This window comes from Lynx rufus, unplaced genomic scaffold (genome assembly GCF_022079265.1).
Source record: "Lynx rufus isolate CCGP_SWC_20201006 ecotype Redwood Valley unplaced genomic scaffold, mLynRuf1.p SCAF_2, whole genome shotgun sequence".
Lineage (NCBI taxonomy): Eukaryota > Metazoa > Chordata > Mammalia > Carnivora > Felidae > Lynx > Lynx rufus.
Window position 1 is genome coordinate 187,633,935 of NW_025814834.1, and position 23,858 is coordinate 187,657,792.

General features: G+C 39.2%; 1 protein-coding gene across 2 annotated transcripts in view; it reads right to left on the minus strand.

The window, feature by feature from the left end:
- RNF220 (ring finger protein 220) overlaps positions 1 to 23,858 on the minus strand; it is a 224,797-nt gene that overhangs the window by 165,003 nt on the left and 35,936 nt on the right. The window lies entirely within an intron of this gene.

Sequence of the window (23,858 nt, forward strand, 5' to 3'; positions counted from 1 at the left end):
GAGAGATGCAAATCAAAACCACAATTAGATGCCACTCCACGCCCAGGAAGATGGTTATGAAAAACAGATAAGCCAACTAACCAACCAGAAAATAGGAAGTGTTGGCCAGGATGTGGAGAACTTGGAACCCTCATACACTACCAATGGGAATGGTGGCTGTCAATTGTGCAGCCATAATGGAAAACTGTGTGGCAGTTCTTCAAAATGTTAAACACAGAGTGAACATATGACCCTGCAATTCCACTCCTAGGTATATACCCAAGAGAAATGAAAATACATGTCCACATAAAAAACTACACTGATGCTCACAGCAGCATTATTCAAAATAGCCAAAAAAGGGACACAACTCAAATGTCCATTAACTGATGAATGGATAAGCAAAATGTGATGTAGCTATCCGTGTGGTGGAATATTATTCAGCCATAAAAAAGAACGAAGTCCTGATAAATGCTATAATGTGAATGCACTTCAAAAATGTTATGCTAAGTGAAAAAAGCCAAACACAAAAAGCCACGTATTGTATGATTCCATTTAGGTACATTGTCCAGAATGCAAAAATCCACAAATTCAGAAAGTAGATTAGTGGTTGCCAAGAGATGGGGGCAGGGAGGAGTTGGGAAGCACAAGGCTTCTTTTTTGGGGTGATGGGAAAATTCTGGAATTAGATAATGGTGATGGCTGCACAACATTGTTAATATACTGAAAACCACCAAGTTGTACACTTACAAATGATTAAAATGATGAATTTTATCTTTAATTTAAAAAAAAAGACTGGAAAGAAGCAAGATAAAGGCCAGAGAGACTAGTTTAGATACCTATTCAAATAATCTAGGTGAGTTATAATAATAAGAAAGGAAAAACCAGTAGGGATGTGATGAGGGACTGGACTAAGATAGCAGTAGTGGGGGTAGAGGAAGAAACAGATTTAAACATATTTAGGGGTAAAAATAATCAGATCTTAATGCTTAATGTGAGGAGTTGGGATGGCTAGATGGGCATTGCTACCATTAACCAGAATAGGAAATAAAAAAAGAGGAGGAGTGGGTTGGAAGGAAAAGATGATTCCTTTTTTAGACATGGTAATTGTGAAGTGCTTATGGGAGCTTATAGGTGCTTCATTCATTCAACCAGTATTTAATGAATACCTACTAGGTGTCTGGTGAGAATATCCAGTAGGCAGGTAGAAACACATTTTCGGAGTTTGATAGAGAGTTCTGAGCTGGACGTAGTTTGGGATTCACAACATAAGAGAATGGATAGGATCGTTTAGGCAAAATGGGTAGGTTGAGGCATGAAGAAGGCTGAAGACAATCCTTGAGGGTTAGAATTTCTCAAAAGAGGCAAATAAAAAGCAGCCAGAGAGGCAAAAAATACATAATTCAAGGAAATGTAGAGTGTGAAAAGGAAGGCAACAATGCCAGCAACAATGAGGGGCATCTGATAAAATCAAGGCTGAAAAGTACCCACTGGATTTGGTAATTAGGAAGCCCTACTGGCCTACTAATGCAGTGATGGAGGTCAACACTGAACTACAAGCGGTTGGTTAAGGAAGTGGAGACAATCATTCTCTCAACAAATATTTACTGAATGTCTATTATGTGTCAGGTTATGATAGGGAGGAGATCTTTTTGGGAGGTTTGGAAATAATGGGAAGGAAAGAAACAGGACAGCAAATGGAGGAGGACATGGACACAGAGTGGAAACAGCCAGAAGGACAGGAGAGCTCTGTTAGTGCAAGAAGTTTAAGGTTGATGAGTTCTGAATGATAAGGTTCACAGTGTGGCCATGGGACTAGACAGTGACGGGAGTGGTGATAAAGGTCTTTAGAAGTTAATAGGCCAAGAAACTATAAATGTAAGGTATTGGATCATTCCATCCAGCAAATAAGGAGGAGAGAAGAGAGCCAGAAAACAGGCAAATGACAGAAGAAGGAATAGACAACAGAAGAGTGGAACAGAAGGGGCCTCAAAGGGGGTATTGTGTTTATCCCTTTGTCCCCTTTATTACAAATAAACAAACCCATATATTCCACTGCCAGCTGCACAGTGCACACTCCACAAATGAATGCTGCTGACTGACTGATGTGTCCTCTCAAAAGCATCTCATATTTCTAAACTGATCTCTGACATTTCCTCCTAAACTTTGTTCTCTCCCATTATTTTCTGTCTGTGAATGGTACCATCATCTATCCAGTCAGGAAGCATTATAGACATTTGTCCTTCCTTTCTGTCACTCTTCAGATCCAATCCATCAGAGAGTCTTGTCAATTTTACTTCCTAGGACTCTTTTACATTGGTCCAGATTGCTCCACCTGCACTCCAGCACTGTAACCTGAGCAACCAACCAGCCTCTCGCCCTCCTACCTCACCTGGGCAATCTACTCTTGGCTCCTTCCAATTCTCTCTCCCCTCTGTAGTCAGAGTAATAGTTTAAAAATGTGAATCTGATCTAGACCCTGGTCCCCTTCTTCCTCATACCCAAGCCCTCTGAAGGGTTTCCATTGCTCTTGGGTTCTGAATGAGCTCCTTAAGGGTCAGACACCTATCTCCTCAGCCCTGCCTCATACCACATGGTCATCGCCATTTCCAATTTTTTCCCTCCTAGACCTTGTTGTGAGCCCTCCTGATGGGGCCTTTGCACATGCTACTGCCTCCGCCTAACACGTTTCCCTTCTCCTTGTCGCCTCGTTAAACTCCTGTTCAACTTTCCTAAAATCCCTTTCTGGGTCACAGCCTACCCTTAGACTTACAGAGTCTGTCACAGTTGCAATTTTACATTTGTTTGAATACATATTTGATTAATGTCTGTCTCCATGAGGACAGGGGCTATGCCTGACACACATAAGGAACTGAGTAAATATTTATTGAAGCAATGATGTAGTAATAAACTCATCCAATGTTCTTAAGTGGCAAATCTAGGACTGTGTCCCAAGAGACGAAGTATTAGGTAGGAGGTTCCCTTCCATTTCTGAGATTTTGTGCTTTCTAGGTGACTTTTCATTATTTTCCTTTTCCTTCTCTTAACATAGGCCTTGTGAACACCCCTCCACTGGGTACCATAAAGAATTAAGGCCTCTAGGGATTGGAATGAATTCACTCCTTCAAATGCCAGAAATCTTTGCTTTGCTTTTTCCTTTCCTTTTCTTAAAAGAAACTCAACGACAACCTTAATAACCAATCACTTAGTCTCTACTTGAACACATCTAATGATAAAGCTCACAATTCTTCTCTGAAGGATTCCTTCTGATTTTTCCTTTATTTTCTTTAATAATGTATGAATTAAGCATCTTTTTCATGTAATTATTGGCCTTTTGTATTTCTTTCTAAAACTAGTGCTTATATCCCTTACCCGCTTCTCCCTCTGTCTTAATTTAACTGATTTATAAACTCTATAGATTAAGGAAATTAGCCCTTTGCCATATTATGTTGCAACTGTTTTCCAGTTTGTTGATCTTCTGATATAGTTTATGCCATCTAAACAATTCTATTCTAAATGGAACAAAATGTAAAAGATACAAAAGAATACACAAAGAAAAAGAAATTTTCCTCTCACCCTTGTTCTCCAGCTCAATTCCCCTCCCAAAGGCAAGTGCTATTAAGAGTGTCTTAGATATTTTTCCAGAGCTTGCCTGAACAATAACAACATACAGGTACATCTGTTTTTCCCCCAAACACACAGAAGGTAGCCATGTACCCCGTGTTCTTCAACTTCCTTTTTTACTTACAACACAGGGTGTGTTGGAGACCTCCCTGTATCAGTACATAAAGAGCTGATAGACATTGCCCAATTGCTCTCTGTAGAGGGTGAACCGATTTATACCCCATTCGCAACACATGTGAATGCCTCTTTCCACACCCTTCACCAATACAATGTTAACATTTTTTTGATCCCTGCCAACCTGATAGGTAAAAAAATGGCATCTATATTTCTCTAAGAGTGAAGGTGAGCATCTTTTCATATATTTAAAGTGCTGATGGCCATTAAAAAATTTTTTATGGCTTCAAGACCTTTCCACTTCCCAAGAGTTAGGATTAGGAAGGATAACTGGGATTATTGGAGAAAGGATTTTAGTTAATCTAGATCTAGTACCTACTTTTCCACTGGTAGAGCAGTGGGAGAGTTTGAGCTTTATCCTTATTTTTATCAGTAACACATCTGTGACTAAGGCTACTTTATGGTAGAGTAGAAAGAGCTTAGGCTTTAAGGTCATACAGACTTAAATTGGAATACCATCTTCCTTCTTTCCTTATTTACTTATTGAAGTTTTACAAGGTGGAAGGCCCAGTGCAGGATGCTGGAGATGCAAAGATATGTAAAACACAGTTCTTGCCATCCAGAAGCTCTCAATATGATGAAGGAGCAAGGCACATAAACCAGTAAGTGTAATGCAAACCACACAACAATAATGATGCTGCTGATCCTGATGAGATAGTGATGATAGCTGGCAGCTCTGTGGATGATGAATTGGGAAAGGACAAGATGACAGACGAAGAGAGCAGCTAGCAGGCTGTAGCAGCAACCTAGGCAAGCAATTCAGTGAGAATGAAGAAGAACCAGATTGTATATAATGAGACAAAATAAGTAAGACTTAGTGATTTTGGTAAAAGCAGGGAATGTGAATAGACTGTAGTGCATTGAAGACTGAGAGGTGAGGAAATCTGCTCTTTCTTGGATATGACAGCTCTTGAGGCATATCAGAAGGTTGTTCATCAAAATGTTCATTCCTTCCATTCCTCCACTTCCATCTTCCCTGCTCCACTCATGTTGCCTTGCCCATATGGCTTGCTTTGTCTTCAAAGCAGGGTGGAGTGATTTTTCTATCCTTGAATTTGGACTTGGCTATTGATGTGCTTCATCCAGTGGAATGTTAACAGATATTATGCAAGCAGAGGCTTGAAATGTGCTTGCAAAGTTGGGCTTGGTCTCTTGGTCTCCTGCCTTTCACCATGAGAAAAATCATGCCTCTGGTAGCTGCTGGTTGAAGGAAGATAAAGGACACATGCAGCAGATTTGGACCTTACCCACAGTGGTGCCAAGCCTGGCTGAGCCCAGCCTAGATCAGCTGAACTTCAGCTGATCCAAATACCTGTGCATTCAAGAAATGAACATCCACCACCTTCTAGCACCGAGTTTTGAGTGGTTTGTTATGCAATGTGGCAAGAGCTGTGAATATAGCTGTCCAACAGACATATCTCTTCTCTAGGCTAAATATCTTTACTTCCTTCCACTGGTCATTCATATGCCTTCTCCTTTCTCAGCAAGATATACCAACTGGGACCAATTAGGAGGCATTCTCCAAAAGTCATCAAATTAGAATTCCACATGACTGAGGCCCTCTTCTCCCTCCTCCCTTCAACTCTGCTTCCATTCAGACAAATGAAAAAGGAAGAAGAAAGCTGTCCTTAGGGCCTGGGCTCAAAGAGACTTTAGGATTAAGAGGTTCAAACTCAAACTCCATGAATGAATCAGAAGGGAGTAGTCCTCAACTCCTGGTTAATTCTAGAAACTCAACTTATTCTATAAACCAAAAAAGAAGGCCAGGAGCCATCTAAAATGTCTGCATGGAAACTAGTCATACACCAATTATCTGCAGCTGGGACTCTAAAGATGATACTGCTTTTTATCCAAAACCACCTAATGCCAGGAAGATAAAGGAGGATTAGGGGCAGATTAATGTTTTGTGGCATCCGAAGCTTAGCATATACAACTTTGAGGGCACTCTTAAAAAAAAAAAAAAAAAAAAAGAAACAAAATTACAAGTATAAATTTAGGTTCAATGTGAGTATTTATTAAGCATGACAAATGATAATACAACAGATTACAAAAATTTTAAAATTGACCATCAACATCACAAAAATTTTTTTTTAAATTTTTTTTTTTCAACGTTTATTTATTTTTGGGACAGAGAGAGACAGAGCATGAATGGGGGAGGGGCAGAGAGAGAGGGAGACACAGAATTGGAAACAGGCTCCAGGCTCCGAGCCATCAGCCCAGAGCCTGACGCGGGGCTCGAACTCACGGACCGCGAGATCGTGACCTGGCTGAAGTCGGACGCTTAACCGACTGCGCCACCCAGGCGCCCCCACAAAAATTTTTTAATATAATTTTGAAATTAATTGTCTGATACACCCCTAAGTGATTATTTCCTACAATTTTTGGGCTGCAGGTTTTTTGACTGACTCTTCAAATGAACAATATTGTCACTTTCTATGGAGAAATAGAAATATAATTCAGTCTTCTACCATTGTTGATCAAACTTTATTACTTATAATTTAGCTGCAAAACTCCCTATTGTTATATAAATCATTTAGGATTATTGTGAAATTTGGGAAACATCTACCAAGTTTCTTTCATATAGGAATTGTAAGGTTTCAGTGCATTTCAAATTTTTCTGAATACTCTTTATTGACATTCTTTTACCAGTTTATTATTGATGTCCTAGCTATAATAGCATACTAGGAATTTCATGTTGCTTTTGGTGATGTCAATATTCTGGAGATAAGTAAAATATATAACTTCACATAAGAATGCACTCATTATTAATAGTATTGCTATACGTTTATGCCCTATAAACATAAACAATTATTAAAAATTATGCCCTATAATTTTTTTAAAGTTTATTTATTTATTTTGAGAGAGACAGAGCACACAAGTGGGGTAGGGGCAGAGAGAGAGGGAGACGGAGAGAGAAGGAGAGAGAGAGAGAGAAGGGGAGGGGGGGGAGAGAGAGAGAGAGAGAGAGAGAGAGAGAGAGAGAGAGAATCCCAAGCAGGTCCCACACTGTCAGTGCAGAGCCTGACGTGGGGCTCAAACTCACACACTGTGAGATTATGACTTCAGCTAAGATCAAGAGTCAGACGCTCAACCAACTGAGCCACCAAGGCACCCCTAAACAGAAATTTTAACAAATACTATCTTATTAAGTGCTTCCCATTAAAAAAATCCTACACACACACACACACACACACACACACACACACACTTTATCACTGTATATCATTGTAGATACTGCATTAAGAAGTATATTTCCAATGGGTGAAAGGTTCTGTTTTGACCAGGCATCACTAAAAATAAAAATGTCCAGTTACCGTTTTACATATGTGATGACTACTTTATGGATCCATGCATTTTAAGCCTTGTTTCTTTTCTATTACAGGGAGCCATGGGGCACATTCATGTTCCCTACAAGCTCTGGCCATGCGCCTTCATGTCCTGACACCCAGTGAGTTAGCATAGTGGGCAGGAGCGGTACTCCTGACAGCCATACACTGGGACACCCAGTAGTAAGTTGACTCAGCACAGAAGAGACTGCAAACCACATAAATAGATCCCATTGAATCCAAATAAACTAAATATATTCCCAATTCAACTTCCCTTCACCAGGTCCCCCAAATACCCACAACCACTCCAAAGCCACTCCACAGGAAGGGATGTGTGAAGTCTGAACAGAAACAGTGATCTAACTTAACTTTAAGCTATTTTATTTTTGTAAATTTGAAAAATGTGACCATGTAAAAATATTGCTAAGGCCTCTCCCAGGGTCTTGAAAGGAGCTCTACAAGTCAGGGGCCCTTGTAAGTTTATATTTCATTAGCTTCATAGAAAATCTACTTCTAGGGAGATAAAAATCTCAGCTTTTTCTTGGTCTAGGCACCATCAATAGACAGCAGTATTTGTGGGTTTTTTCCCCATTAAGCAAATATTTATTGAATACTGACTATGTGCCAGGCACTAGGGGTAGGATGTGGCTAAAACGAATACAATCCCTCATGAACTTATGCTTTAGCTAAGAGATAGACATCAATCAAATAAAGAGCCATTCTTCAGATCAATGTCACAAGAATATTTCTTTCAACATTATGCCTGTTATGCCCCAACGAAACCACTTATTGCGATTTATGGACATGAGAGGGGAAGGCCAGGAAAGCAAAAAGCAAGGAGCTACTTAGTGGAAGACCCCTCAGGAGCAGCTCTCCTCTGACCTTGTAGTTCTCTGTGGACTCCCAGTCTGGCCACTGGCCAGGGATCCACACCTGCCACAATCAGCTTGGCACTACAGTCAGTCTCTTCCTCTGGGACCTTGAGGCTAGAAAAGGCTAGTTCAGCAGGGCTTCTCCAGCAGGGGAACACAGGTCCCAAAGCCCAGCAGAGAAAACTCTGGATGCAGGTCCGAGGAAGCTGAAGAAGGACCCTGAGGCGAGTAGTAGTTAGTGCAGCTAAGTATGTCTCATCCTAACTAAAAATGGGAAAATGTGGTGAATTTCTTCAGTGAACATCACGAGGAGGTTCTGATCTTCCATTATACCCTGCCCTTCTTTCCTCCTCTCTGCAGAGTCAACCTGCTGAGATATCTTTTACCTTCGTTTTTCAGCTAAGCCTCTTAAAATAGATATCTACACTCCTTATCTCCACTTCTCACCTCCAATCTACTACCAATCCCCAAAATCCAGCTTCTACTACCGAAACTGCAGATCTGAAGAGTTACAGGTGCTCTTGCTGCCCTGTCCATATTCCTCCACTTATTACTAGAGTGCACACCAGACTTCCAACTGCCAGTATCTGCATTCACTTGCTTCCTTGTACAACCAAGGTCTGTTTTGTTGCCCAAGCAGCAGGCTGGAAATGTCAATAAATCAATGCCTTCTCTGATCAGCTCTCAACCAATAACCTGTAGGAATTGGTATATAAATACTCCAGATCCCTCATCCCTTGAGAGGGATAACTGGGTGTTCTGCACTGACTTCCAGAGCTTTCCCTGTGAGATTAAACTCTAACTGCTCGAAGTGGTTGCTGGCTTGATAACTCATCCTTTATTGGCGGTACCCCAGGCTTGTTTCACTTTCTTCCACCTCCTACTAGTGTTCCTTCATCTTCCAAATACACTAATCCTTATCTCAGAGGCTGCTTCTAGGGAAACCCAAACCTAGCACCAAGATCACCACCAACATCCTAATTATTTTAGTCCTAATTAATTAGTCAGTTAACAAGTATGCAATGAGTACCTACTATGTGTTGGGCACTGTCTAATCTTACCTCACCTCTTTGTTACATTTGATATTGGTAACCATTCCTTCTTGAAGCCCTCTTTCCTTGGATTCAGGCTTCCCCCTTTCATCAGCAGCTCCTGTTCCACTTACCCCTTACACAATGATATTCCCTTGAGCTCTCTGCTCAGCCACTGCTTTTCCCACTTGACATCCCCATTTTTAGTGATGTGACATATTCACATAGGGTCATATCCCATTTATTTACTCAAGATTTCCAAATCTCTTTATCTATTTTTACTATCTCCTGCATTCTAGACTTTTATGTTCAATTGCCCATTGGACATTTTTACCCAGAAGCTGCAAAGTCACTTCAAATTCAATATATCCAGTATTTGAGGGGTTATTGGATGGGTTCTGTGCAAAGATAAGTATGTAAGGAAATGGGGTAGAAGATACTGGCAAGAAAGTCAAGTGACTGACCAGGGGCACCTGGGTGGCTCAGTCAATTAAGCATCTGACTCTTGATTTTGGCTCAGGTCATGATCTCATGGTTCGTGAGATCAAGCCCTTATGGGGCTCCATGCTGATGGCATGGAGCCTGCTGGGGATTCTCTCTCTCCTTCTCTCTCTGCCCCTCCCAACTTGTGCTCTCTCTCTTTCTCAAAATAAATAAATCAACTCTTAAAAAAAGTGATGGGGTGCCTAGGTGGCTCATTTGGTTAAGTGTGTGACTTCGGCTCAGGTCAAGATCTTATAGGCTGTGGGTTCAAGTCCCACATCGGGCTCTGTACTGACAGCTCAGAGCCTGGAGCCTGCTTTGGATTGTGTGTCTCCCTCTCCCTCTGCCCTTCCTCTGCTTGCATTCTGTCTCTCTCTTTCTCTCAAAAATAAACATTAATTTTTTTTTTTAAGTGATGGACCACAGGATCTAGGCTCAAAAAGGAGAGAAGTGATTCTGGGGGGAGGCTGAGAGATTGGCAAAAAAATTGGAAGAGCCAAAGGCAGTGCTGAATTACCCAACAGATACACATATTCTCAGGGCACCAGCAAAGCAAAGGGACCACCTACAACATTTTTTGGGAAAGAATTTGAAATTAAAAAAAAAAAAAAAAGAAAGCACTGAAATAATCACCAGGGGAAAAGTCAGAACTTTATTGGACTTCCTTATGCTTATTTTACAAGTTAGTATTGTTTTTATTTTAAATTCCATAGGGGAGCATTCTCTTTTCTGGTGCTTAGGAAGATTAAAGGTCTGGCCTGGGTCTAGGAAGTTGATGAAATTAAAATATAGATAAAACAGGAGCAAGGGAGAGAGGATGCTGGAAGGATAGAGGTTGCCATCCAAGATTAGATGCTCTCTTAACTGACCTCGTCTTTAATGACCTACTGGGTTTGCTATAATTTTTCATTCTCACTGTAACACGCACTACTTAATGGTCACTGCACCTTGAATGCTCCTGGTGAGTAAGCTACTCTCTGGCACATCCATGTCTGCTTCTACCAGTTGAGTGTAAGTCATTGTGATTATTCCAAAATTTGTTTATGCCAATGGTAATGGTTACTGAATTCATAGAATTTAATTAAATATTACGTAAACCAGCAGTGCAAAGAGAAAGAATTGTTGCTTCTAAGAACACAAAACCAAATGCTTTGTAATGTCTCAATAAAGGTAAATTTCCTTTTTAAAATGCTGTTGAGGGGCGCCTGGGTGGCGCAGTCGGTTAAGCGTCCGACTTCAGCCAGGTCACGATCTCGCGGTCCGTGAGTTCGAGCCCCGCGTCAGGCTCTGGGCTGATGGCTCGGAGCCTGGAGCCTGTTTCCGATTCTGTGTCTCCCTCTCTCTCTGCCCCTCCCCCGTTCATGCTCTGTCTCTCTGTCCCAAAAATAAATAAAAAACGTTGAAAAAAAAATTTAAAATGCTGTTGAATTGGGTATGGGTAGGACAACTGGAAAATAGTTAGTATCTATCAAATGTTTACTATGTGTCAGGCACCACAGAAAGGCTTTATATAAAATATCTGTATGATCTTCATAATGACTCTCTGAAGTGAGTATTGAGGAAACTGAAGCACAAAGAAACTAAGCAATCTGCCTGAGTTAGGAAGCAGTACATTTAGGATTTGTTACCCAGGCAGTCTGGCTTGAGAGACTGTGCTCTTAATCATTATGATGCTATCATGTAAAAAACCAGAAAAATCATAGCAACAGAATCTCAGGTTATTTTACAAGAAATATTTAAGTTTCTTGTTCTGCTTTAAGGAAGTTGAAGCTGGGGCGCCTGGGTGACTCAGTCAGTTAACCATCTGACTTTTGCTCAGGTCATGATCTCCCGGTTCCTGGGCTGGAGCCCTGCATCGGGCTCTGTGCTAACAGCTCAGAGCCTGGAACCTGCTGCAGATTCTGTGTCTCCCTCTCTCTCTGCCCCTCCCCCACTTGTGCTCTGTCTCTGTCTCTCTCAAAAATAAACATTAAAAAAATTTAAAGAAGTTGAAGGTAAAAAAATTTAAAGAAGTTGAGTCAAAGGACTCCAGGGGTGCCTGGGTGGCTCAGTCGGTTAAGCATCCAACTTTGGCTTAGGTCATGATCTCACCTCGGAGTGAGTTCAAGTCCCACATCGGACTCTGTGCTGACAGCTCAGAGCCTGGTACCTGCTTGAGGTTCTGTGTCTCCTCTTTCTGCCCCTCTCCCATTTGTGCTCTGTCTCTCTCTCTTATCTCTCTCAAAGGTAAATAATAAACGTTAAAAAAAAAAAGAATAAAGGACTCTATACTACCTGAAGATTAGGTGGTGGATGTACATTTATACATTCTAAATTAGAATAAAATGTTGAACATATATATGTGGTACTTTTTATGATTTCCTACTTTAGCTGATTTTGCTTAATGAACCTAGTAATGCTAAATGAGTAGGACTTCTCTGTTTTGGAATCTAAAATTTCGGAGATGGAATAGCAACAGATGAAGAATCAGTTAACTTCTGAAAACACAGATATGAATATAATACTCCCTTGCTTAAAATTAAAAGCCTTTGATTTCCACCAGCTCCGCCCACTCCCAGCTGGGAAAAAATCCAAAGATACAAACAGGATCTTCCTTATCTTTATGATTTTATCTTCAGCCAATACCCTTACTCATATTTCTAGTCATTTGCCAATTACAGGCATACCTCATTTTACTGTGCTTCAGAGATACCACGTTTTTTACAAATTGAAGGTTTGTGGCAACCCTGTGTTGTGCAAGTCTATTTGTGCCATTTTTCCAACAGCATTTGCTTGCTTTGTGTCTCTGAGTCATATTTTGGTAATTCATGCAATATTTCAAACTTTTTCATTATTATATTTATTACGGCGATCTGTGATCAGTGATTTTTGACGTTACTATTGCAATTATTTTGGGGTGCCATGAACCCCACCCACATAAGACAGTGAACCTAATAGATAAATGTTGTGTGTATTCTGACTGTTCCACTAACCAGAAGTTCCTTTGGTGTCTCTCCCTCTCCTCAGGCCTCTCAGTTCTATGGAGACGCAATAGTGAAATTAAGCCAATGAATAACCTTACAATGGCCTCTAAGTGTTCGAGTGAAGAGTTGCTCATCTTTCACTTTAAATCAAAAGCTAGAAATGATTAAGTTTAGCAAGGAAGAAATGTGGAAGGCCAAGACAGGCCAGAAGCTAGGCTTCTTGTGCCAAACAGCCACATTGCAAATGCAGAGGAAAAGTTCTTTTTAAAAATTTTTTTTAAATGTTTATTTATTTTTGAGAGAGAGAGAGAGAGAGCTCGCAAGCAGGGGAGAGGCAGAGAGGGAGACACAGAATCCAAAACAGGTTCCAGGCTCCAAGCTGTTAACACAGAGTCTGACATGGGGCTCAAACCCACAAACCAGGAGATCATGACCTGAGCAGAAGTCTGATACTTAACTGACTGAGCCACCCAGGCACCCACAAAGTTCTTAAGGGAGATTAAAAGTGCTACTCCAGTGAATGCATGAATGATAAGAAAGCAAAAAAACTTTATTGATGATATGGAGAAAGTTTGAGTGGTCTGGATAGAAGATCAAACCAGCCACAACACTCCTTTAAACCAAAGCTTAATTAATCCAGAGTAAGACCCTGACTCTCTTTCAATATATGAAGACTGAAAGAGGTAAGGAAGCTGCAGAAGAAAAGTTGGAAGCTAGCAGAGGTAGGTTCACGAGGTTGGATGAGGAAGTCATCTCTGTAACATACAAGTCTAAAGTAAGCAAGTGCTGATATAGAGGCTCCAGCAAATTATCCAGATCTAGCTAGGATCATTAATGAAAGTGGCTACACTAAACGACAGATTTTTCGAAACACCCTTATATTGGAAAAAGATGCCATCTAGGATTTTCATAACTAGAGAGAAGTCAATGCCTGGTTTCACAACTTCAAAGGACAGCCTGACTCTCTTGCTGGAGGCTAATAATGCAGCTGGTGATTTTAAGTTGAAGCCAATGCTCATTTACCATTCTATTTACAACATAGTTTACTGAATATTTTAAGCCCACTATTGAGACATACTGCTCAGAAAAAAGATTCCTTTCAAAATATTGCCGCTCATTGGCAATGCACCTGGTCACCCAAGAGCTCTAATGGAGATATACAATGGAATTAATGTTGTTTACAGGCCTGCTAATACATTATCCATTCTGCAGCCCATGGATCAAAGAGTAATTTCGACTTTCAAGTCTTGTTATTTAAGAAATACATTTTGTAAGGTTATAGGCTGCCATAGAGAGTGATTCCTCTGATGAATCTGGGCAAAGTATATTGAAAATCTTCTGCAAAAGATTCACCATTCTAGATGCCATTAAGAACATTTATGATTCACGGGAAGAAGTCAAAAATAGCAACATGAACAGGAGTTTGGAGGAAGTTGATTCTAATCCTTATGGGTGACTTTGAGGGGTTCAGGACTTCAGTGGAAGAAGTAAGTACAGATGGGGTAGAAAGAGCAAGAGAACTAGGTTTAAAAGTGGAGCCCGAAGATGGGACTGAATTGCTACAATCTCATGATAACACTTGAATGGGGTTACTTCTTACGGATGAGCAAAGAAAGTGGTTTCTTGAGATAGAATCTACTGCTGGTGAAGATGCTATGAAGATTATTGAAATGACAACAAAGGATTTAGAATATTGCATAAACTTAGTCGATAAAGCAGCAGCAGGGTTTGAGAGGATTAACTCCAATTTTGAAATAAATTCCGCTGTGAGCAAAATGCTATCAAACAGTATTGCATGCTACAGAGAAATTGTTTGTGAAAGGAAGAGTCAATCAATGAGACAAACTGCACTGTTGTCTTATTTTAGGAAATTGCCACAGCCACCCTTGCCTTCAGCAACCACCACCCTGACCAGTCAGCAGCCATCAACATCAAGGCAAGACCCTCCAACAGCAAAAAGATTATGACTTGCTGAAAGCTCAGATGATGTTTAGCATTTTTTAGCAATAAAGTATTAAAAAAATTTTTTTTAACATTTTTTCATTTTTGAGAGACAGAGACAGAGCACAAGTGAGGGAGGGGCAGAGAGAGAGGGAGACACAGAATCTAAAGCAGGCTCCAGGCTCTGAGCTGTCAGCAGAGCCCGACTCGGGGCTCAAATTCACTAACCGCGAGATCATGACCTGAGCCCAAGTCGGACGCTTAACTGACTGAGCCACCCAGGTGCCCCCAACAGTAAAGTATTTTTTAAAAATTTCACTTATTTATTATCTAGCTAGCTAGCTAGCTATCTGTTTGTTTATTTTAAGTAAACTCCACACCCAATGTAAAGCTTGAACTCATGAGCCCGAGATCAAGAGTCACATGCTTTACCAACTGAGCCAGCCAGGAGCCCCAGCAATAAAGTAGTTTTACTTTTTAAAAATTAACCAATTAATTTTTTTTTTTGAGACAGAGACCATAAATGCACGTGTGCACGTGGGGGAGGGGCAAAGTGAGGGAGAAGGAGAGAATCTTAAGCAGGTTCCATGCTCAGCATGTGGCACTCTATCTCATGAAATGTGAGATCATGACCTGAGCCGAAATTAAGAGTTGGAAGTTTAACTGACTGAGCCACCCAGGTGCCCCTAAAGTATTTTTAAATTAAGGTATGTACATTGATTTTTTATACACAATGCTATTGTATACTTAATAGAATACAGTATAGTGTAAACATAACTTTTATATGCCTGGGAAACCAAGAAATTTATCTGACTCACTTTAGTGCCATATTTGCTTTTTTTTGGGTGTAGTCTGGAACCGAACCCACTACATCTCCAAGTCGTGCCTATACTTCATGCCCATTCATGCTTCTGTACCTTTTCAGATGTTACACTTTTTTAAAAAATGTTTATTTTTATTTATTTTGAGAGAGAGAGAGAGCATAAGCAGGGGAGGGGCAGAGAAGGAGGGGGAGAGAGAATCCCAAGCAGGCTCCATGCTCAGCACAGAGCCTGATGCAAGGCTTGATCTCATGAACTGTGAGATCATGACCTGAGCAGAAATTAAAAGTCTGACACTTAACCAAATGTGCCATCCAGGCAACCTCACATGCCATACTATTTACCTGGAATTCTCTTATTATATTTTCCAACTTGAGATATCTTATTCAAAATTGATCTTCATTCATTTATTCAACAAATAATTCTGGACATCTATTTGTGTGAATAATGAATTAATATATGTAATATATATTTATATATCCTTCCTGAAATGTATGATAAGCTGTTTTTTTCCTTCAAAGCATTTATCAAAATTTCCCATTTTCTATTTATTTTTGTGTTCATTTGTTTGATACCTGAGGGAAGGAGAAGAGGAGAAGGAAAACAGAGGAAAGCAGGGTGGGCACAAGTTGGGTATATGTGGCTTACAGGAAAAGGGGACTGGTCAGGAAAACTGAGGAATTCACTTTGGAGCTGAGATCTGAGGGATAGGTAGGACTAACTGGGCAAAGTGGGTTGGAGGCAGGGGTGCATAGGGGCAAAGAGGTGGTGTAGGAGGATCCAGATTCAAGGGAACAGCAGGTGCCAAGACCCAGAGGCAGAGGGTGGGACAAGGTGAGGATGCAGGATTGCCAGAGCATAAGGGAGACTACAGGAGGATGAGGCCAGGTCCTCAGGGCCCTAAAGGCCTTGCTAACATGACGTGGATCTTTCTCAGAAAAGCAAAGAGAAGCCATTGGTGAGACTCAGCAAAGGAATAGTGTTTTCAGGCTTGCGATTTTTAAAAGTTCTTTCTGACTGCCATGTAGAGAACAGATTGGGAGTATGGCCAGTTAAGTGGACTTAATGCTTTCTCCCATGTGTTCCCACCAAAACTGAGAAGCTTCTTGAGGGCAAGGCCTTGGTCTGTTTCTTCACTGTTGTATCCTCAGTGCCTAAAACAGCACCCAGCCCTTAGTAGGCTCCTAATAAATGTTATCTAAATAACGCCACTTTATGATGTCATTTCTCATACTACACTGTAATGATTTTTGTACACAGGAAGGATCTCATCTCCACGGAGCTTTTCCAGTGCTCCGAAAGGTAAATGACCTTTCCTGTAAAAGGGAAACTAAAGTCCTACTTAATGCATGGTTAAAGCTGTGGAAAAAAAATCATATAATCTGAAGGGAGAAGATATTTGTCACCTGTTTTTTTTTCCTTCTCTTACAATATGGAGTAACCATGTCTCATCATGGAAGCACTGGACAAAAAAACTCCACAGATTCTGCAGTACAAAAGAGCTTCCTTCTTTCCTAAGTTAAACACCTCTAGAGATGAATGATAATTGGCTTGGTTTGGATTACCCAATAGCTTTTATTTGTTCTTTCCCCCTGAAGGTCTTAGGGCCTTGTCTCCAAGTCAAGAGAGTTCTTATTCTGGGACTGTGATATTTGAGTAGTATTTTCACTACAATCACAAGACCCTAAGGCTAGTAAAGTTCTTCAGAGTCATGTCATCTATCCTTCACCCCCACCCCAAAGCTTAAACCCCTTCAGTAACATTCCTTCTCATCACTTGGCTGCCTGACCTCAGGGTATCCTCAGACAAGCTCAGGCATCAACCAAGGACAGGTGGCAGGTGCTAGAGCCAGAGAACTCAGAAAGTCATTCTTGATCTTCACTATGTTTCCATGTTTATTCAGAAAGTCTGTGTAATATTCACAGCTTTAAGTATCTGTTGCCAACTCCTTCCCATACCCTAGACCATTAAATTAGTTATCAGAATTCTTTCCCCTCTCAACTTACTCATCTTTTCATACTGTTCTTAATGCTTTCACCTCTCCAGATCATTCATTTGCAATTCTAAAAAACCTTTATTTCCTGCAACCAACTTAAAATAACAAGTTTTTTAATTAGTTAATTAAACAAGTATTTGTTGAATACCTACCACATTTTCCATCCCACAAATTTCTCATTCCTTTGATAGCACCATGACTCCCCCCTCCCCCCACCCCCGGCTAAGACTCTTAAAGTAGCCTCACTGCTGGCCCCATCTTCAGCCTCTCTCCTTTTCCCAAACCCCAATCCCTTCACAACAGTCACTGGGATCAGAACATTCCCCTTTTCCAAAGCCTGCAGTGGCTTACGTCTCTACTCAGATCGAACCTTGGAACTACAGACTTTCAGGATCTGCATTTGTGGCTCCTGGCCTATCTCCCCTATTCTACTGCCCTCAAGGCCAGTGCTCTAGTCTGCCATGACACATTGATGTAACATTAAGGTATTACAAGGTAGCACTTTTATTTTCATTTCTTTCCTTCCCTTTCTTTTGCTCTCCTTTTTCATCTTTCCCATTTTCTTCCTCTCCCTCCTATGACCTCATGGGTGGTCTCACTTGGGAAAACTTAATATCATCTTGCTCAACCACTTCCCAAGTCTTGCCACTGAGGTGTCCTCCCTCATGTTTTATCCTTGAGGCACTGTGGTTACCCTGTGCCCTTGCTAAGGTGAATCAGCATGAGGAGATCAAACTCACATTCTAAAAAGACAGATTTGACAGAAGCAAAAGAAAGAACAAAACAAATACAAATCCAGTAAACAGAGAATGACAGGAAAACGATTTGGCATTTTTTATAAAGTCAAACATATACTTATCATATGACCTAGAAATTCCACTTCTAGGTTATTTATTCCAGAAAAACAAAAACCAAAATTTATACAAAAACATATCCACAAATGTTTATAGTGGCTTTATTCATAATTGCCCCAAACTGGAAACAACCCATATATCCTTCAACTGGTGAATGGATAAAACTATGATGCATCCATATAATGGAATATCACTCGGAAGAAAAAAAAAAGAATAATTACTAAAACAGGAAATGTGATGCCAGAAACTGAGGATCAAGGGGAAGCTGACTGCAAAGGAGAATGAAGGAATTTTTGAGGATAGCAGAACTTTTCTGTATCCTGATTGGGCTAGTGGTTACTGGATTGTATGCATTTGTCAAAACACTTAGAACTATACACCATAAAGAGTGAATTTATAGTATAAATTCACATTACTATGTGTAAATTAGATCTCAATAAATATGACTTTAAAAAATAAATCCACCAAAATAAAAGAATTAATAAAGAGAGATGCAGAAATAAGCAAAAAATAAACCTGATAAACAATACAAAAAACAGGTTCTTTAAAATACACCAACACACAGCAATAAAATAGAAAACATTTTAGCAAACCCAAATGAGAATAAAAGAGAAAACACACAGGCAAACAATATTGGAAATAAAAAAGTGGATTTAATTTTCATACAAAGAAAATCTAAAGGGGCGCCTGGGTGGCGCAGTCGGTTAGGCGTCCGACTTCAGCCAGGTCACGATCTCGCGGTCCGGGAGTTCGAGCCCCGCGTCGGGCTCTGGGCTGATGGCTCAGAGCCTGGAGCCTGTTTCCGATTCTGTGTCTCCCTCTCTCTCTGCCCCTCCCCCGTTCATGCTCTGTCTCTCTCTGTCCCAAAAATGAATAAACGTTGAAAAAAAAAAAAAAATTAAAAAAAAAAAAAAAAAAGAAAATCTAAAAATTGTAATTTAAGTATAACTTATATATAAAAAATAAAAATCTACATGAAATTGCATATTTTTCTAGGTAAATATGAATGTATATACTGACTCAAGGAGGGGTATAGAACCTGAGTAGGCCAATAATCATATGAAAAATTAAAATAGTAGACAAAGCTATAACATTCCAAAAACCATCAGTTCCAAATAATTTACAGATGAGTTCTACTTCAAGAAACAAATAATTTCTATGTTATTTATATAGTATAGGAAAAAAATTGGAAATTTTGCAACTCATTCTGCTAGCCAACAGTTCCCAAAGTGTGGACTAGGGATCCCTCAAGAGCCCTGGGGCTTTTTCCGGGAGTCCATATGGTCTAAAATATTTTGATAACAATAGCAAGATGTTTTGACTTCTTCATTTTCATTCTTTCACACAAGTGTAGGTGGCATTTTCTAGAGACTAATGGAAAACTGTGTAATGATGTCATTGTTCTGACAATTAATGAAAAGTGTGCTCGTACATTCTTGTGTTTTAAAATTTGCTCCATTTTGGGGCGCCTGGGTGGCTCAGTCGGTTAAGCGGCCGACTTCGGCTCAGGTCACGATCTCACGGTCGGTGAGTTCGAGCCCCGCGTCGGGCTCTGTGCTGACAGCTCAGAGCCTGGAGCCTGTTTCGGATTCTGTGTCTCCCTCTCTCTCTGCCCCTCCCCTGTTCATGCTCTGTCTCTCTCTGTCTCAAAAATAAATAAACGTTAAAAAAAAATTTTTTTTAATTTGCTCCATTTTAATTTCTAATATTGACAAGAAACACACAACCAAAAGTTCCTTGAGGTTCCTCAATCATTTTTAAGAGTGTAAATGGGTCCTGAGACAGAAAAATTTGAGAAACATTGTACTAAATTAATATTAGTCCAACATGAAAAACAGACAAGAAAACTATCTGCTTACTTAAGAACATCAATACAAGTATCTTAAACTTAATTGTTCTAAAAAACTTTTTTCATGACTAATAGATAAGATTTACCCAGAAGTATAAGGGCTGATTCTCTATTAGGGAATCTACTAATATAATCCATTACATCAATAGATTCAAGAAGAAAAATGCTGTGATCGCCACACAAAAAGATACTTTAAAAAGTGATATATTTTAATTTCCATTTCTGATTTTAAGAGGCAAGCAAAAACAAACAAACAAATGAAAAACAAAACAAAAATTTTAAAAACTCTTGACAAGCCAGTAATAGAAGGAAACTTCTTTCATTTGATAAAGGGCATTTACTATTCACATTAAAGTCAGGAACAAGAAAAAGATGCCTGCTTTCACTGCTATTATTGTAACTACTAAACATGGCCCAGAAGATCCTAGCTGCTCCAATAAGACAGGAAAAAGAAATAGGAGTATTACAAAGTCATACCTAAAACAGTCACAATTCATAAGTGATTTAATTTTCAACTTAGAAAATCTAAAAATTCACTGTAAAAATTCAAAACAAATATTAGATTTCAGTAAAAGCATGATAAAAGATAATCAACAACTCCTTTTCCTACACACCAACTAAAACCAAATAGAAACATATATTGGAAAATACCTTATTTATAATAGCAAGCAAATTATAAGATACATGTGACTAAACTCACCAGTGTGTCCAAGATTTATATGAAGAAACTGTAAACTTTATTGAAAGACATTAAAAGAAGACAAAAATAAATGAAGAATACATCATGTTCTTGGATGAAACTCAAATTAAACTATAAATTTAATGAAATTCCAATCAAAATACTTATAGGATATTTTATGGAACTTGGCAAATTGATTCCAAAGTTCACTTGGTAGAGGAAATGTACAAAAGCAGTCAAGAAAATTATGAGAAAAAAAAAACCTATGTGACAAAAAAAAGAGAAACATAATAAAAAGGTAGAATACGCAGTTTTGGGTCCCCTAAGGCATAAAAATGTCCTATAATGCTACAATAATCGAAAGTGAGCGGTGAGGGCACAAAAATGGACCACAAAAAAAAAAAAAAATCAAGAAAACAGGATAGAATCCAGAAGCAGACCTGTGTACAACTTGGCATCTCAAATCAGTGGGGGAAAGGTAGAGTATTTAATTAATTATGTTGGGACAATTGGAAATTACTTTAGAAAAACCAAAATTATAATCTAATTCATACTATCGATAAAGATTTATTTTTATTGTATTGAAGAGCTAATTTGACAAAAAAACTGTGAAAGTATTAAAAAGAAAAAGATTATATATATGTATAAAATCTCCTGAAAGTAGGAATAGCATTCTAAGCCAAACACAAAACTCAGAAGTCATAACAGAAAAAGACTGGCAGGGTTTACTACATAAGAAAACCTTTTGTGTCATGTAAGACAGTGTATACAAAGACAGCCAAAAAAAAAGACAAGCAATAGACTTGGAAAAAAATATCTGTAACGTATATAACAGAGAAAGAATTAATATCAAACGTAATGATGCATGCCTTCAAATCAATAAGAAAAAGACAACAATCTAATAGAGAATAGGCATATAATATAGACAGGCAATTCACAGAAGAAATACATATGATCAATAAATATATGGAAGCATGCTCTAATTCATTAGTAACCACAGAAATACAAATCTGTAAAAGTTTATAATACAGCTTTTTTACTCAATAGATTTGCATAAACTGAAGGACTGATGATAGCCAGTGTGGGAGTATGTGAATGAGTATTCTCATTCACTGTGGGATGGGAGCACACTCAAACAAAAATTTTAATTCTCACATCTTTTATCTCAGCCCTTCCACTACTAGAAACTCACGTGCAGAAACAATTGCGTATGTCCATAAAAACATATGTGTAAAAAGTTCACTGCTGCTTGCTTGTAATAGTGAAAAATGAAGCAACTAAAAGGCTTCGAATAGGGAAACAACTAAATAAATTATAATAGTTACAAAATATGGAATAGCATTAGGGGTTAGAAGAATAAGGTGATTCTATTATGTACTGACATGAAAAAAGATTAAGGATATATTAAGTTAAAAAAGCAAGAAATATGTTTACGGTATGAACACATTTGTGTACAAAATATTTTTTACCTACATTTAAGTATATATCTATATAAGCATATATGTCTATAAATAGGAGAAGGTCTAAAGAGGGTACAAACTAAACTGTAAATAGTGTTTACCCTTATGGATGGAAGTAGGATTACAGAAGTGGAGTAAAAGAGACTTTTACTTTGTACTTATTCTGCAACTTATTTTTTTTCAATGAGCATGTATTTCTGTTTTACCTGTATGTTTTCAAAATCAATAAGAAGGAGGAGAAGGGGAGGAAAAGGGGAGGAAGAGGGGAAGAGGAGGAGGAGGGAGAGGAGGAGGAAGAGGAGGAGAAGAAGAAGAAACAGAAGGAAGAGGAGGGGAGGAAGAGATGAGGAAAAGGGGGAGAAGGAGGAAGAAGAGGAGGAAGAGGAAGGAGGAAGAGGAGGAGGAGAAGGAGAAGAGGAAGAGGAGGAGGAGGGGAGGAGGAAGAATTATTCCTGAAATATCCACAGTTAAGAGGTGATACAGGCTTTAATGAGAGCATTGGTTTTGAAAGGAGGAAGGAGTATCTCTCCCAGGCTCTTTTTAACTCACTTTGTGCATTTCCATTAAAGGGATCACTTAAAGACTGCAACTATGTATGTATCTGCCTTTGCAAACACAAACTGATAAGTATTCATCTCTGTGTCTTTGGTGCCTAACAATGGGTTTGGCATTCAGCAGATATTGAGTAAATGTATGTAGAATGAATCATAATCTGGAAGATAACAAAAAGGTAGAACATACAGTTTTGACTAAGTAAGTAGATGAGATGGGGTAAAGGAAAGGATTGGAGTGGGTAATGTTGTCATTACCAAGTTAAAAAAAAATAGGAAGTTTGGGGGAAATTATGACAATAGCTAAATTTAATGATCACTGACTATGTGCAGATATTGTGCTAAATGCTTTGTAACCATTATCATGATCTCATTGACTCCTAAGAACAACCTCACATAAGAAAAGAAGGGTTAAGAGACTTTCCCAAGGTCATGCAGCCATTAAGTACAGGAGCTGCAATTCAAACCAATATCCGAGATTCCATGCTCTTAATCCTGAGGTTATACTGCCTCTCTAAAGATGGAAAGTTAATAAAATCAATTTTGACATGTTGTGATTGAGATGCTAATGGGATATTCATTGAGGTGGAGCAGTCCAGGGAGCGGCTGGATATCACAAGTCTGCAGCTTTGTAAAGAGGTCAGAGCTAGAGATATGGATTGGAACTTGTCTATGGGAGAGTGGTATCTGGGAGGTCAACATTCAATAATCATTCAATAAATATTTACTGAGCTGCCATATTAGTTCCAGGAGCATATGATATCAAACATTCACTTCAAACCCATTTGATTCATAGGATGCTTACTATGTGAAAGTGGTATGATCTGGTATTTTTAAAAATGTTTTATTTATTTTGAGAGAGAGAGAGAGACAGAGAGAGAGCACACGTGAGTTGAGGAGGGGCAGAGAGAGAGGGAGAGAGAGAATCCCAAACAGGCTCCATGCTCAGTGCGGAGATCATGATCTGAGCTGAAGTCAAGAGTTGGATGCTTAATCAAAAGAGCCACCCAGGCGCCCAGATCTGGTATTTTTAATTGTTGGTCATTTCTTTTTTCATGTCTAATGCTCCCAATTGCACCAGGAAGTGTCTTAAAATATTAAATTTCTTGTATTCTCCTTGTTATAAGGCTCAAAACATGTATGTCAATAAAAACCAAAACATGTTTGTCGACTGAATGCTTGAGAAAACATTAAGAAATAAGCAGCCATTCACGAAGGCTAGCCTAAGTCTTGGCAAACCAAGCGTAGAGAGTCTCCA